Source organism: Geotrypetes seraphini, chromosome 4 (assembly GCF_902459505.1).
Source record: "Geotrypetes seraphini chromosome 4, aGeoSer1.1, whole genome shotgun sequence".
Classification (NCBI taxonomy): Eukaryota; Metazoa; Chordata; class Amphibia; order Gymnophiona; family Dermophiidae; genus Geotrypetes; species Geotrypetes seraphini.
In genome coordinates, this window is record NC_047087.1 from 197,543,762 (window position 1) to 197,558,136 (window position 14,375).

At 44.6% G+C, this 14,375-nt stretch overlaps 1 protein-coding gene and 1 pseudogene across 1 annotated transcript in view; one reads left to right on the forward strand and one right to left on the reverse strand.

Annotated features, from left to right (window-relative positions):
• The window catches only part of CDH23 (cadherin related 23), a 1,673,137-nt gene that overhangs the window by 790,049 nt on the left and 868,713 nt on the right, over window positions 1-14,375 (reverse strand). The window lies entirely within an intron of this gene.
• On the forward strand, window positions 549-1,273 carry LOC117359085 (annotated as a pseudogene).

Genomic DNA, 14,375 nt, shown 5'->3' on the forward strand with positions numbered 1-14,375 from the left:
AGAATTTGCTGGTAGTGTTCGTCGTCATTAATATACGATAATGTAATCTCACATACTCTGTAATTAGTTTATAAAATTTTCTGCTTTCAAAAAAATTCATATGTAGAGTTATTTATCTTGGGGGTTTTTCTACCACCCACTGAAAAGTTCTGAAATACCCAATGTGGCCCTCGTGGCGAAAGGTTTAGAGACCCCTGTCTTAAATGAATAACATGCAGCACTAACATAGTAAGAGGTACCTCTCAAAAAACATTAACCCCACTCTTTTACTAAACCGCGCAAGCGGTTTTAGCGTGGGGAGCCGCACTGAATGGCCTGCGCTGCTCCCGACGCTCATAGAGTTCTTATTAGCGTTGGGAGCACTGCAGGTCATTCAGTGCGGCTCCCGGTGCAAAAACCGCTAGCGCGGATTAGTAGAAGACACCCTAAGTTGCAGTATTCACTGCTTATTTCGATAACACTAAAAATAAGGGGATATTTTCCTCTTGGACAAAGACACTCTTCAGTTACAGCATAAGAGCAGGAGGAGCTGGAACGTGGCTGCCATCATGGTAAGGAAAGGCCTGTTGTTAATCCTCCGCCATCGTCGCGCTGCCGCCCCCGAGCATGTGCACAGAGGCCTTGGGAGGCGCCTCGGGACCCCCTCCTACCCAGGCGGCGCTGTACTGAAGGGAGTAGATATCCGCCACAACAAGGACCGTAAAGTGTGACGGAAGGAACCCAAGAGTCAGGATATCTATCTCAGGCTCCTGGTTAAGCTCTATAGGTTCCTGGCCCAGCGCACCACCTCCAATTTCAACAAGGTGGTACTGTGACGTCTCTTCATGAGCCGTACCAATAGACCGCCTCTCTCCTTGTCCCGCCTGATCCGCAAGATGAAGCTCCCAGGCCGGGACAACAAGACAGCTGTGGTGGTGGGATGCATCACAGATGATGTAAGGATTTTCGATGTCCCCAAACTGAAGATATGTGCCCTGAAGGTAACTGCAGGGGCTCTTGATCGCATTCTGAAAAATGGTGGGTTGATCATGACTTTTGACCAGCTGGCCATGGCTGTACCCAAAGGCCAGAATACAGTCCTGCTATCAGGTCCGCGCAAGGCCCGTGAAGTCTATAGACACTTCGGCAAAGCACCCGGTACCCCACACAGCCACACTAAGCCTTATGTGCGCTCCAAGGGTAGGAAGTTTGAACGTGCCCGAGGTCGCAGAGCCAGCAGAGGATATAAGAACTAATCGTTCATCTATTGCTTTGTATACAATAAAAAAAGGAATGGGAAAGTAGTATCAGACACCTTTAACACCTTTACTGAAGCTCATGCAATCTGCTCAGAATTGACTCTCCAGTCATTAGTAACGGTATAAAAACTTCCAATTAACAATCATGGAAACAGTAATATTAACGGCCTCTTTTACAAAGTTGCGATAGCGGCTGCCGCATGGCAACTGCCCCGAAGCACTTTAACCCTTTCAGGACCAAGGGACATATTTGTCCCATAACTTTAAAATCCTATAAATTTTGATTGGGATAGTCTACAGTTCTAAATTTGATATGTACGGATTCCATATGATACTGCCTTTATGTAAACAAACTGGTTCCGACATTCATTCATTAGCGTCGTTGTCAGATTGACGAGAAGATTCACTTGCCACACTGTCCATAAGCCAGAAGTGTGATTTTTTAAATAAAAATAATGATATTTCACAAAAAAAATCAATTTTTTGGCATCTGCAAGCCCTTTTTACCATAAAAATGTCGTCAAAACCACTAAAATTGGCCTACGATCCTTATGGTCCTGAAAGGGTTAAGGGCTCCTTTTACAATGGTGCGCTAGCGTTTTTAGTGTACGCTATAGCCGAAAAACTACCACCTGCTGAAGAGGAGGCGGTAGCGGCTAGCGCGTGCGGCATTTTAGCACGCGCTATTCCCCGCGTTAAGGCCCTAACGCGCCTTCATAAAAGGAGCCCTAAATCTCTATGGGCTTCGGGGCTATTCGCGCAGCGCAGCCGCTGGCGCGGCTTTGCAAAAGAGGCCTTAAGATGATTAAATTTGATTATTCTTGATTTTTGTAGCAACATATAAACATGCCTTATCTTATTCCTTTACAGTACTGCTGTTTAAAAAAAAAAAAAAAAAAAATTCTCAGAAAGGAATAAAGTTATCACACGGTTTGAACTGATACTCAAGGGAATGGACCAGCCTTTAACGGAGAGGAAAGCACAAATTAAGCGTTCAGTGAGTCACCAAAGCTGGGAGTCGGAGATTAGTCCCAGAATGTCTGCTCCAGCTGTCACTCAGCGCTCATCTTAACGCAACAATAAACAGCCATTTAGTAGGTTTCATACCTACAATAATCCCCTCAACTTCAATACCAATAAGCTGGATTTTGCTACTAGAGAACCTTGCTGGGGATTATGGTTTTAAACCAGTGCAAGTATTAAGAGTATCCTTTTTCAGGAAAGCCATGGGAGGCTGCAGCCAGATACAGTTTGCTTAGCTTACCTATGATTTCCTCTTGCTCATACTACACAATTTATTTTTCCTACTTTTAGGCAGAAGAGGATCTGTCTGAACAGATAAGACAAACCCAAGTTGCGTAGGAGACAAGGAGTGACCTAATGGTAAAGCCGTTGCCTCAGCACCCTGAGGTTATGCGATCAATCCCAGTGCTGCTCCTTGAGACCCTGAACAAGTCACCTAATCCTCCACTGCCCCAGGTACAAAATAATTACCTGTATTTAGGTAAACCACTTTGAATGTATAACCACAAAAAGTCAGTATACAAGTCCTGTCACTGAGTTTTCTTTTAAATTAATTTGCGAGTGGCTGGTTGAATCCTATCCCTTTATTCCTTCAAGTGGGGGAAATCATACTTCCTGTAATCACAACCCAGATTCCATACCTCTAGTGCATTATCTGTTAATCGCAAAGTTGTCTTCCTGTAGAGGTGCAAATGCAGAAGACTTGCATAGACAAAGGCATGTAGTTAGTGTGACATCTGCAAGCAATCTGATGATTGTGCGATGTACAGTAGAGATGTGTTTTATCCAGAAGATGTGTGTAAATCTGTGCAATAGTGGTTGAAGTGCGACAAGCGTCTACATCAGTGGTCTCAAACTCAAACCCTTTGCGGGGCCACATTTTGGATTTGTAGGTACTTGGAGGGCCGCAGAAAAAATAGTTAATGTCTTATTAAAGAAATTACAATTTTGCATGAGGTAAAACTCTTTATAGTTTATAAAACTTTCCTTTAACAGTTAAAAGGAAAGATATATAAACTATAAAGAGTTTTACCTCATGCAAAATTGTCATTTCTTTAATAAGACATTAACTATTTTTTTCTGCGGCCCTCCAAGTACTCTATTTTTTCTTCAGACCTCACATTTAAAGTTTAATATCTTTTCTTTCTCAAAACTGACACATTTCAATCACTATATTGAAGATAAAATCATTTTCCCTACCTTTGTTGGCTGGTGACTATTTTTCTGTGCTTTTAACTATGTTTCCAGGGCCTTCTTGTCCTTTGACTCTTTTTCTTTCTGTCTTCACTTTCTGCTTTGAATCCATCTTTATAATAAATAGGAAACTGACTATAATAATAATAGATTCCAGTGGGAAGAGAGCGAATGTCATCTGAAAAATGCTCAGAAAAAGTGAAACTCCGAAGGGGGGTGAAAACCTCCCCTTGGTAAAAGAGTTTACCATCCAATCATTGCATTTACTTTGTAAAACATCACTCTCTAAACATTGGTAAGAACTTCAATTGTTTAAAAAAAGTTGCTTAATCGACAAAAAATGTTCCAAATAGTCATACATGAGACTATTATTTATGTATTTATAGATGTCCCTGTAAGCCTCTTTGACGTAGTTGCATCCATCTTTGGCATTAACTTAATATTCAATTTTTCTGCTTTCTTTTCAAAATCTACATTTCCATGTCTTATCTTCCCTTCTATTTCTCTCTTCTTCCATCCCTATTTCCATGGTCTGACATCTCTTTCCTTCCTTTCTCTCCCTCCCCCCTCCATGGTCTGGTATCTCCTTTCCTTCCCTCCCTCCCATGAACTTGGCATCTCTTGTTCCTCTCCTCTCCCTTGTCTTCCTTCTCCTTCCTTCCCTCTCTTTCCCCAATTTGTGTGCAGCAGCAACAGAAGCAACATTTCCCTTCCCCCTTTCCTGTGCAGCAAAAGCATTTATCTTCCCCTTTCCCTCCCCCTCTCTTTCCCTGTGGTGCAACAGCAGCAGCAGCATTTCCCTTCCCCCTTTCCTGTGCAGGAGAGGCATTTCTCTTCCCCCTTCCTTCCCTCCCTCTCCCTTTCCCTGTGAACCCAGTTGCAGAGCTGCATTTGAAGGCTCCAGACTGGCTTGGGACTCTTCGGTGCAGGGGGGAAAGCTTAGCAAGTCCTCTTGAACCCCAAGTTTTAAAAGGCCACTATATAAACATAAGCTCTGCAAACAACGCTAGATGAACCAGGGACTTAACCTCATCCCCTCCCCCTCTGGACACTCGTACACTCTGTGGCAGTCTCTCGCCGTCTCGGTGCTTGCTCTCCCCTCCTCCCCTCCGGTGCCCAGGGCATTGGAGGAAGCACCTGGGTGCGCAGGCTCAGCTCCGTCACTGCAGCCTCCCCAGGCACCCCTGAAAAAGCGCCGGCAGCTCTCCGGAACAGGGACCGAGCGCTGGTGGCCGCTTCGCTTGCTCACCGCTCTTTTCTCTGGGGCGGGATCTTCCGGGACCTGCCTAAGACTAACTTTTCCCAGCGTCCGGAAAGGGAAAACTCTGATCCTGACCCACTCTGGATCGCGGCCCCCCCATGCGCTGAGGAGCCGGTGGGAGATGGAGGGCAGCGCCCCCCCTAGTGGCCGCGCTGGAAGCAGGAAGCGGCAAGGAGCCGGTGCCCGCTGGGGTGGGCAGCGAGGCGGGCACAGGCGGGCAGGACGGGCACTGCCCAGGGGGGCTCCGCCGCCCCCCCTGCATGTGGTCTACGTCCTCAATGACAGTCCCAAGTCGGGCCTGGGAAGCAGCCCCGAAGCGGGGGCACTGCAGTGCCTGCTGCGAGCATGCGAGGCCGAGGCTGCCCAGCTCAGCAGCTTGAACTTCGGGGAGCTGGACTTCAGTTGATCATCGTGTCCAGACCGCAGGCCGCAAAATAGCACCTGGAGAGCTGCATGTTTGAGACCGCTGGTCTACATGGATGTAACATAGTGGCTTTTAAGAAGGCACACAGTTTTTGCTATCTTGTAGTAATTGTTCTCATTATTTATTTATTGATGCCTCAAGATTGCCATCTACTGGATGATAAATATACCCCTGAAGCAGGTGTGGTGCAGTAGTTAAAGCTACAGCCTCAGTACCCTGGGGTTGTGGGTTCAAACCCATGCTGCTCCTTCTGACCCTGGGCAAGTCACTTAATCTCCCCATTACCCCAGGTACATTAGATAGATTGTGAGCCCACCAGGACAGACAGGGAAAAAAGCCTATCTGAATAAATTCATGTAAGCCATTCTGAGCTCCTTTGGGAGAACAGTATAGAAAATTGAATAAATAAATAAACACAGACCTTTAACATTGCAACATAGGATTGTTTCAATGGACCTGATCCAATACTGCAATATAGACTGTTTTAATTTATCACCAAAAATTTTTAGATTATTATCTCTAGTTGATGTGTACAGTTCCATCTCCACTTCTTTTGGTGTTTGTTTGCATAGGTTACCGGCATGCAGCATTTAAAAATAAATATTAACGGAGTTATTTGCTTTTCAGCCCTGATGCGGAGAGGTGCACATAAGACTTTAAAGGCTGAGCACAACACAGGAGTTTTAACGCCCTGTTAGAGGAGGCAGAGCTGAGCTAGTTTGACCTTCTGCAGTAGTGTTTGTGAGAATTTAACACTCGTTTCTTTTTTTTTTTTTTAATGTGAGCATAACAGCATCCACAACTTTTTAAGACAGGACCTGAGGTAACGGTTCTGCTCACAGATTCAAGCAAAAAAATTTTTAGCCGCATAGTCACTGGAATGTTGCTCTGCACATAAATATCTGCAATAAATATGTTATGTACACATTTTGGTGATGCTGCTTTTTAACCCATAAAATAACATTCCATCACGTGTCAGATGCGTGCTGGCGCTTCCAATTTGCTTGAACATGTGCAAAGTACTAGCTGCCCTCGGTACAGGTGCACAACCTTATGCACATGCATCTGGTGTTCTCACACTGATTAGCATAAAAGTTTCGCACATTTCAAGTTTGGATATGATTATCTTACTGCATCTTGTATGTTTCATAGTGATGAACTTTTACATTATATTCACATCAGAAGCTGTGTGCTCAGCCATCGGCACACCGTTCCAATGTGCAGCTTTCTGCATCAGTAGGGTTACCAGATGTCTGGGAAAATCCGGACATGTCCTCTTTTTTGAGGACTGTCCAGGAGCCTGGCAGACTTTCCAAAACCTGGCAGTTTGTCAGGGTACTGGAAAGCCCCGACAAGCTCCAGCTGCATCTAAACGGCCGCTGAGCATGAGCAGATGATGTCACACACATCTGCGCATGCTTCAGGCCCTCCAGATGGTTTGTGGGCGCAGGGCTGGGGGCTGAATTGGGAGGGGCTGGGGCAGAATAGGGTGGAGCCGAAGGCAGAACAGTGCGGTGCTGGAGGCGGGGCCATAGGTCTGGGGTTATGTATCGGTCCCAAAGTCAGTGAATTGATCTATAGTCCTCTAGTAATGTCTGAGGCCTAGATGCACAAAGCTTCAACCCCATGGTAAAAAATATTGTGGTGGGAACAATTTTTCTTTTACTAGCAATGCTCCTCCCTCCCTCCTGTCAAGCAGCTCTCCCTTCCCCGATCAACTGAACCACAGGACTTCCCAAAGCCGCTGACAGCTTTTCACATCACTAATTTCTGTTCACATCACTAATTTAATGGGGAACAGATGTACTTGGTTTCATATTGTATGTATTTGTATGCTAGATATGTGGAGGGGCATAACCATCTAAACCGCAAGGCACAGGCGGAATAGAAATCACTAATGTAATGTAATAATCGAAAGGGATGTCTAAGTCCATTTTCGTCTAAGTCACAAGTTGTCCAAAGTAAAAAACAGCCTAGGACACATTTTCGAAAAATACATCCAAAATTATTTTTCTTTCGAAAATCATCTATTTATACGTCCTGCAGATCTGATTATTCAAGTCGCTAAATCATCCATCTTTATACCACATTTTCGTCCAAATCAAAAATGCCTAAAACAAGCCCTATTGGATGTGGGAGGGGTCTACAAAATGATGGACTGAACACCCAGACATGGCACCTAAATAGTGGGATACCTTACAGGGCACTGCTGTGAACTTCACAAAAAGGGTGCCATGTCTTCTCCTCACTATAGCTCCCTTAGAGGTCACGGAGAGTCCCCCCAAACCACCTCCAGAAAGACCCACTTATCTACCACCCCAATAGCCCTTATGGTTGCAGGAGCCACCTAAATGCCAGTACAAAAGGGTTTTGGGGGTGTATAAGGGAGTGCACATGTTTCATTATCAATGCAGGGATTACAGGAGCTTATGAGCATGAATCCTCCTCTGCATGAGTCCCTAACCCACCCTCAAGACAGCTTAAGCCGCCTCTGTGCTGGATGACTAGGCTTTCCTATGCCAGGCTGCCAGGTGATGATGGTCTGGAGGCTGAATTTTAAAGGTGTGATTAATATTTTTATGGGGGTGAGTGGGTCTGTGATCACTGGGGTAGTGTGTGGGGGTCTATTTTATGTGTTTGCAGTGCTTATCTGGTGACTTTAGGTGGGTTTTTGTGACTTAGATCATGTTTTACACCCTGTTTAGCTTTGGTCGTTCAGTGGCACTATGAAGGCCTAGGTCGTTTTTAAATACATCCAAAACCCGGTTTTAGTATCGGCACTTGGACGTTTTTGACTTATGGTTATCCAAGTGCCGACTTAGGCTGGTTTTTGGACGTTTTTCTCTTTCGATTATGAGCCCCATGGTGTCTTGTTTGGTCATTGCTTTATGTTGGAAATAAAAATAAATATTAACTCCCTACAGCTATTTCCTAATGGCTATCTGCATGGGGCAGGAGCGTAGGAAGATCGCTCCTGCCCTGAAAGCCCACTAGACCACCAGGTAAGGCCGGGATGCCGGGGGGAAGACTTAAGGATGTTTTTTTTTCTTTTTTCCCCCTCTCCAAAAAATTGCAAATATGTGAAATAGCGATTACTGAAACCGCGAATGGAGAGGGGGAAGTATAGCATACTACAGGAACAGGAAGCAAGCAATGGGAATGGGGGAGCAGCATGTTACTCCTAGCATTCGGCACTTCAACTTTGTGCTGGAACAAATTCTGCTCGCATTGCCAGTGTGCCCAGGGTGAGTAAATCACTAGTGTTCTGCAGGCTGTTGTTCATATTTTCATATTAGGCTGCTGGCGTACAGCACCTTCAGAATTTTCATGGTGGAGACAACTGCCTATGTTGCCAATGGGCAACTCTGGGCCTCATATTCCATTTATAAAGCCTACCTTTTTCAGTGAAATTTGGTGTGTTGTATAAAAATAAAAATAACATTGGAAAGCTGATCAAGTCAGTCTTACTTTGTATTCTCTATGCTTTAGCAATCAACAAAATAACATTTCCTCCCATTCTTTTACTCTTTAATTTCTTGGGGAATTTCGCAGGAGGTAGTTTATGAAAACACCTTCTAAAAAAGCAGATACACGGTATCGACTGGCTTATCCTTATCCTCAAGCTTATTTACACCTTCAAAGAATTATACTAGATTAGTAAAGCATGATTTCCCTTTGCTAAATCCATGCTAACTCAGTCCCAGTAAGCCTTGTTTATCCTATGCTCTAATTTTGTGCTTAACAATAGCTTTCTCCATTTCGCCCAGCGCCAGGGCCAGGCTCATTGATCTATAGTTTCTTCAATCATCTAGGGATCCATCTTTATGTAACTGCCTTCCACAGCATTCTCCATGTGCAGACCCAGGCGTCCACTTTTGGATGATTCAGAGTTTCTAGTAAAATTGCTGAAGTCCCAGGAAGTGGCGTAGTGAGAGGGGTACGGGTGGTGGGGGGGATCTGACCCAGGTGCAGTCTTCCTAAGGGTATGGCACCCCTTCTCCTCTCGGCATCCCCCCCCCCCTGCTCTTCTCCATGCACTCGTGCTCCTTGCCTTCCCCGTATCTTTTTTACTTCCCTGGCACGAGGTTGCTGCCCAGGTCGGCAATGACCCTCTCTCTGACGTCACTTTCAGGACCCACGCCTAGGAAGTGACATCAAAGGGGGAGCTAACACCGACGTGGGCATGCTGCTCATGCCAGAGAAGTTAAAAAGGTACGGGGAAAGGGAAGGGTGGGACCCACATGCGACAGGGGGGTGTGGGAGGGGTGCCACTGCGCCCCAGGTGCCATGCACTCTTACTACATCACTGGCACCAGGTATAAGATTCTTTTGAATATGAGAGGGAGGGGGGTAGTATTACTCTTACCACTAGTTCAATATCCAAAGGGAACGGTTTTCGGTCACTCAAAGTCTTTACATCTCATTCACTAAAAAAAATGTGGTTGTTCCTAAACAAAATCAGGTTTCTAGAAACAGGAGAAAGTCAATGCAGGGATAATTCTTTGAAGCATTCACTAGGTAAAAATCCCAACTCAAATTTCTCAAGGCACCTGCAAAAGGCTGCAGTGGTTTGGAATCCCACAGGCTCATGTAGGTCTTCTTTCTTCATGAAAAACAAAGGCCCCCTTAAATTCTATGAGCGTCAGAATTTTACCACAGTGGCCGTCGACATAAAATCCTAACACGGCTTGATAAAAGGGGGCCAAAAAGAAAACAAAGCCCAACAACAACAAAAAATACACAGAAATAATTTATTTGAACTCAGTTGTTCCAGACACAAGCATTTATTGGCACATCAGTTCCCTAAGCAGTTTTCCTACTTGGACAGGGATACCTCATTCCAGATTTTTACTTTAATCAAACATCAATATTTCAATACATCAACATCCATTTTTAATCCTAACTAGAGAAAAAGGAAGACTTGTTTTCTTCCTTAGCTCAAGGTGAGAGTCAGCCAAGAGCCATAGCAAGGTATGGGATGCCAAACAACAAGCAACATAATCAAGTTTGCAGATGACACAAAAATATGTCGGGCAGTTGGGTCACAAAAGGACAGAGAAGATCTCCAGAAGGATCTAAACCAGCTGGAGGAATGGGCGGAAAAGTGGCAGATGAAGTTTAACATAGGCAAATGGAAGGTGATGCACCTGGGTAGGAAAAATAGGGAACATGAATATAAAATGTTAGGTGCAACATTGGGCACAAGCGAACAAGAAAGGGACCTGGGGGTGCTGATAGACAGGAACCTGAAGCCGTCAGCTCAATGCGCAGCAGTGGCAAAGAAAGCAAACAGAATGTTGGGCATGATAAAGAAGGGGATCATGAGCAGATCGGCGGCCGTTATAATGCCGCTTTACAGAGCGATGATCAGACCACACTTGGAATACTGTGTCCAACACTGGTCTCCATACCTAAAAAAGGATATAATCCTGCTGGAAAGGGTGCAGAGGTGAGCCACGAAGCTAGTAAAAGGTATGGAAAATTTGAGCTACAAAGAACGCCTCGGAAAACTGGGTTTGCTCACCCTCGAAAAGAGGAGACTGCGAGGGGATATGATAGAGACTTTTAAAATACTAAAAGGATTTGACATAATAGAGCAAGAAACATCGTTATTCACTTTGTCAAATGTGACACGGACAAGAGGTCATGAACTGAAACTGAGGGGCAGCAGGCTCAGGACAAATGTCAGGAAGTTCTGTTTCGCACAGCGAGTGGTGGACGCTTGGAATGCTCTCCTGGAGGAGGTTGTGACAGAGACTACCATTCTGGGTTTCAAGCGTAAGTTGGATGCACACCTCCTTGCAAAACACATTGAGGGATACGGGTAATCAGGTTCTCCATCTGGGAGCACCTCATTTGGCCTCCGCTTGTGCGGATCACCGGACTAGATGGACCTAGGGTCTGATCCGGTGAAGGCGTTCTTATGTTATGTTATGTTATGTTAAAATTGTGCTCTGCTCATTGGCCTTCCCTGTTCACCCTCGTGCCTGGAATTTCATGCCCCTACACCCTTTGTTTTGCAGAGCTGCCTCACAAACAGTGTGCCTCCCAGTGCGCACCATGATTCGACTCGTCCCTAAGTCTGAGTCACATGGTGCAGGAAGTTCAGGCTGGTTTCAAGTCCCATGAAACCTCCCAAACATCTGGCACCAGGCAGCTCAAACTTAGAGCAATAGTGGGAGGCATACTGTTTGTGAGACAGTTCTGCAAAAAGGAATGGAAAGGGAATAAGTACCAGAATCCCAAGTACAGCAGTTGAATGGGAGTGACTGGGTGGCAGGGAGAGCTATAAGAGAGAGAGAGACTGGGTTAAGGCTGGGGGTCATGAGAAAGAAAAAGGCTAGAGCCAGGGGGCTTATAAGAAAAAGGGATTGGGTGAAGACTGAGGGGGGAGACAGAGAGAGGGAGAAAAAGAGTGCATGAAGGCTGGGAGAGAGAGGACTGGGTGAAGACTGGAGATGGGGTATAAGACAGACTGAATGACCCAGGCCATGGTTCAAGGTTCAATTTTATTTCATATACAATATCACCTGTATCAAAAGGGTGTCATCACATGTTTTGGGAAGAAAGACTGCTGGCTTCTGCCAGTGATTTCCAGAAGCACTTTAAGGAACTGATTTACTAAAGTTTCTTTACCAAAAGACACAGAACAGGGAGAGAGCAGAAAGAGCTTTAAATAAATTTCTGAACGAGCTAATACTAATCTGGAAAGGCTTTTCTGCCCTCCTCCACCCAAACATATTAGGGTCAATGTTGGAAGGGTGGAGAAAAAGAATTGGTTCCTGTTTTTAGGCAGACTCCTAGATTTAAAGAAAATTTATCAAGGCCTGTTCTATGCCCCCCCCTCCTAGTGCATCCACTTCATTCATGAAAGCCCCCCACCTTCAACCAAGAAACCTCCCATGTAGGCTCCCAGGGGTTTATTTGAGAGATGCCCTATTGGTCTAAGGTAGGGTAGGCAGTAGCAATCCCCAGGCACTGCTGCCTATGCCGCTCCAGGTTGAAAATGGTGGCCGTGACCTCTAGTGATAATCTTGAGGATACTGCTATTTTGAACCTGGATTGGTACAAGCAGCAACCGAGAATTGATGGTGCTCATCCTACCCTAGACCAGGGGTAGGCAATTCTGGTCCTCGAGAGCCACAGGCAGGTCAGGTTTTCAGGATATCCACAATAAATATGCATGAGATAGATTTGCATCTCAAGGAGGCAGTGCATGCAAATCCATCTCATACATATTCATTGTGGATATCTTGAAAACCTGACCTGCCTTTGGCTCTCGAGGATCAGAATTGCCTACCCCTGCCCTAGACTACCAAGACAGCCTTCAAATAAACCCAGGGGGACTTTGGGTAGAGCTGGATGCAACTGGGAGTCATCAAGGGGGTTGGGGGAGGTGGCATGCTAGGTGAGTCGATCAAGGTACAATTATAGTGTGCTGTCTCTCCCTTTCCCTGAAACAATATTTTCAGCACTGATAAGATTAGAAGAATGCACTTTCCTTTAGGAATGGGTCATATACACACACATTCACTCCTCCGATGAATTCTCATTGCTTGAATTTTCCACTTTAGTCAAGGACTGAATAGCTTTCCTTTAATACGTTATACTGCAATGACTCTCTCTCTTCCTCGAGTGCAGTACAAGATTTTAATTTTTTAAAATTTATTATCACAACCATTTCAACACCTCGTTAATGTAAACCAGCACATCAACACTACTCATCTGCATATGCTTATATAAAGCAATTAATTCCTTCTCCCCCACCCCCTACTGGCTCATAAGACATTTTCTATACTTGTATTCTCATTGCAATTGGCATTACTGTTTGCTAAGCACTTACTTCTTTCTCCAGTCCACATAAGGTGGCCAAACTCTCTGAAAAGCTCTTACCTGGTGGTTTTTATAGGCTGAAATTTCTGCTATATCAAACTCAAACTCCATTAATGATAGATTATATCAGTATAATACTTCACATGCTTATCTTGATTTCCCTAGGACTGCCAAAAATTTTATCAGTGCTTCCATTTTATTTCTGCCTTCTTAATCAGGACTTAGAAACAAAGAAACATAATGGTAGATAAAGGCCAAATGGCCCATGCAGTCTGCCCTTCCAAACCATTCACTATCTACTCTTCTCCCTAAGAGATCCCATATGCCTGTTCCACGTTATTTTAAATTCAGAAACTGTTTTCATCTCCACTACCTCCACACACGCATCTACCACCCCTTCTGTAGAGAAGTATTTTCTTACATTATTCCTGAGCTTATCACCTCTTAACTTCATTCTATGCCCTCTCCTTCTGGAGTTTTCTTTCATTTGAAAAAGACTCATATTAATGCCACGGAGATGTTTAAACGTCTCTATCATATCCCCTCTCTTGCGTCTTTCTTCCAGTGTATACATATTAAGTTCTCGAGTCTGTCTCCATACAATTTATGACAAAGACCACTAACCAATTTTATAGCAGCCTTCTGGACCGACTCCATCCTATTTATATCTTTTTGAAGGTGTGGTCTCCAAAATCGCACACAGTATTCCAAATGGGACCTCACCAGAGACATATACAAGAGCACTATTACATCCCTTTTCCTATATCCTATAAGCATCTTCCTGGCTTTGACCATCACCTTTTCTACCTCCTTTGCCACCCTGAGATCTTCAGACACAATCACCCCCAAGTCCTGCTCTTCTGCGCACAGAAGTTCCTCACCTCCTATACTTACTATTCTCCTGGATTTTTGCAGTCCAAGTGCAAGACCCTGTAATTTTTCCCATTAAATCTTAGTTGCCAATTGCCTGATCATTCTTCAAGCTTCAACAGATCCCACCTCATGCTATCCACAACCTCCAGAGTGTCCACCCTATTACAGAGCTTGGTATCATCCTCAAAAAGACAAACTTTGCCAGACAGTCGTTCCGCAATATAATTTTCAGAGTTGTTAAATAGAGCCGGCCCAAGGATAGATCCCTGAGGCACTCCACTAACATCCTTTTCCTCCAAGCAAACTCAGTTTACCACTACCCTTTGTCTCCTTCCACTTAACCAACTTTTAATCCAGTTTGTCACTTTAGGGTCCATACCACATGCATTCAGTTTATTTATCAATCTCATATGCAACACCATGTCGAAAGCTTTGCTAAAGTCCAATTACACTACATCTAGTGCCCCTACCATATCCAATTGTTTGGTCACCCAGTCAAAGAAATCAGATTTGTCTGACAAAGCCACAA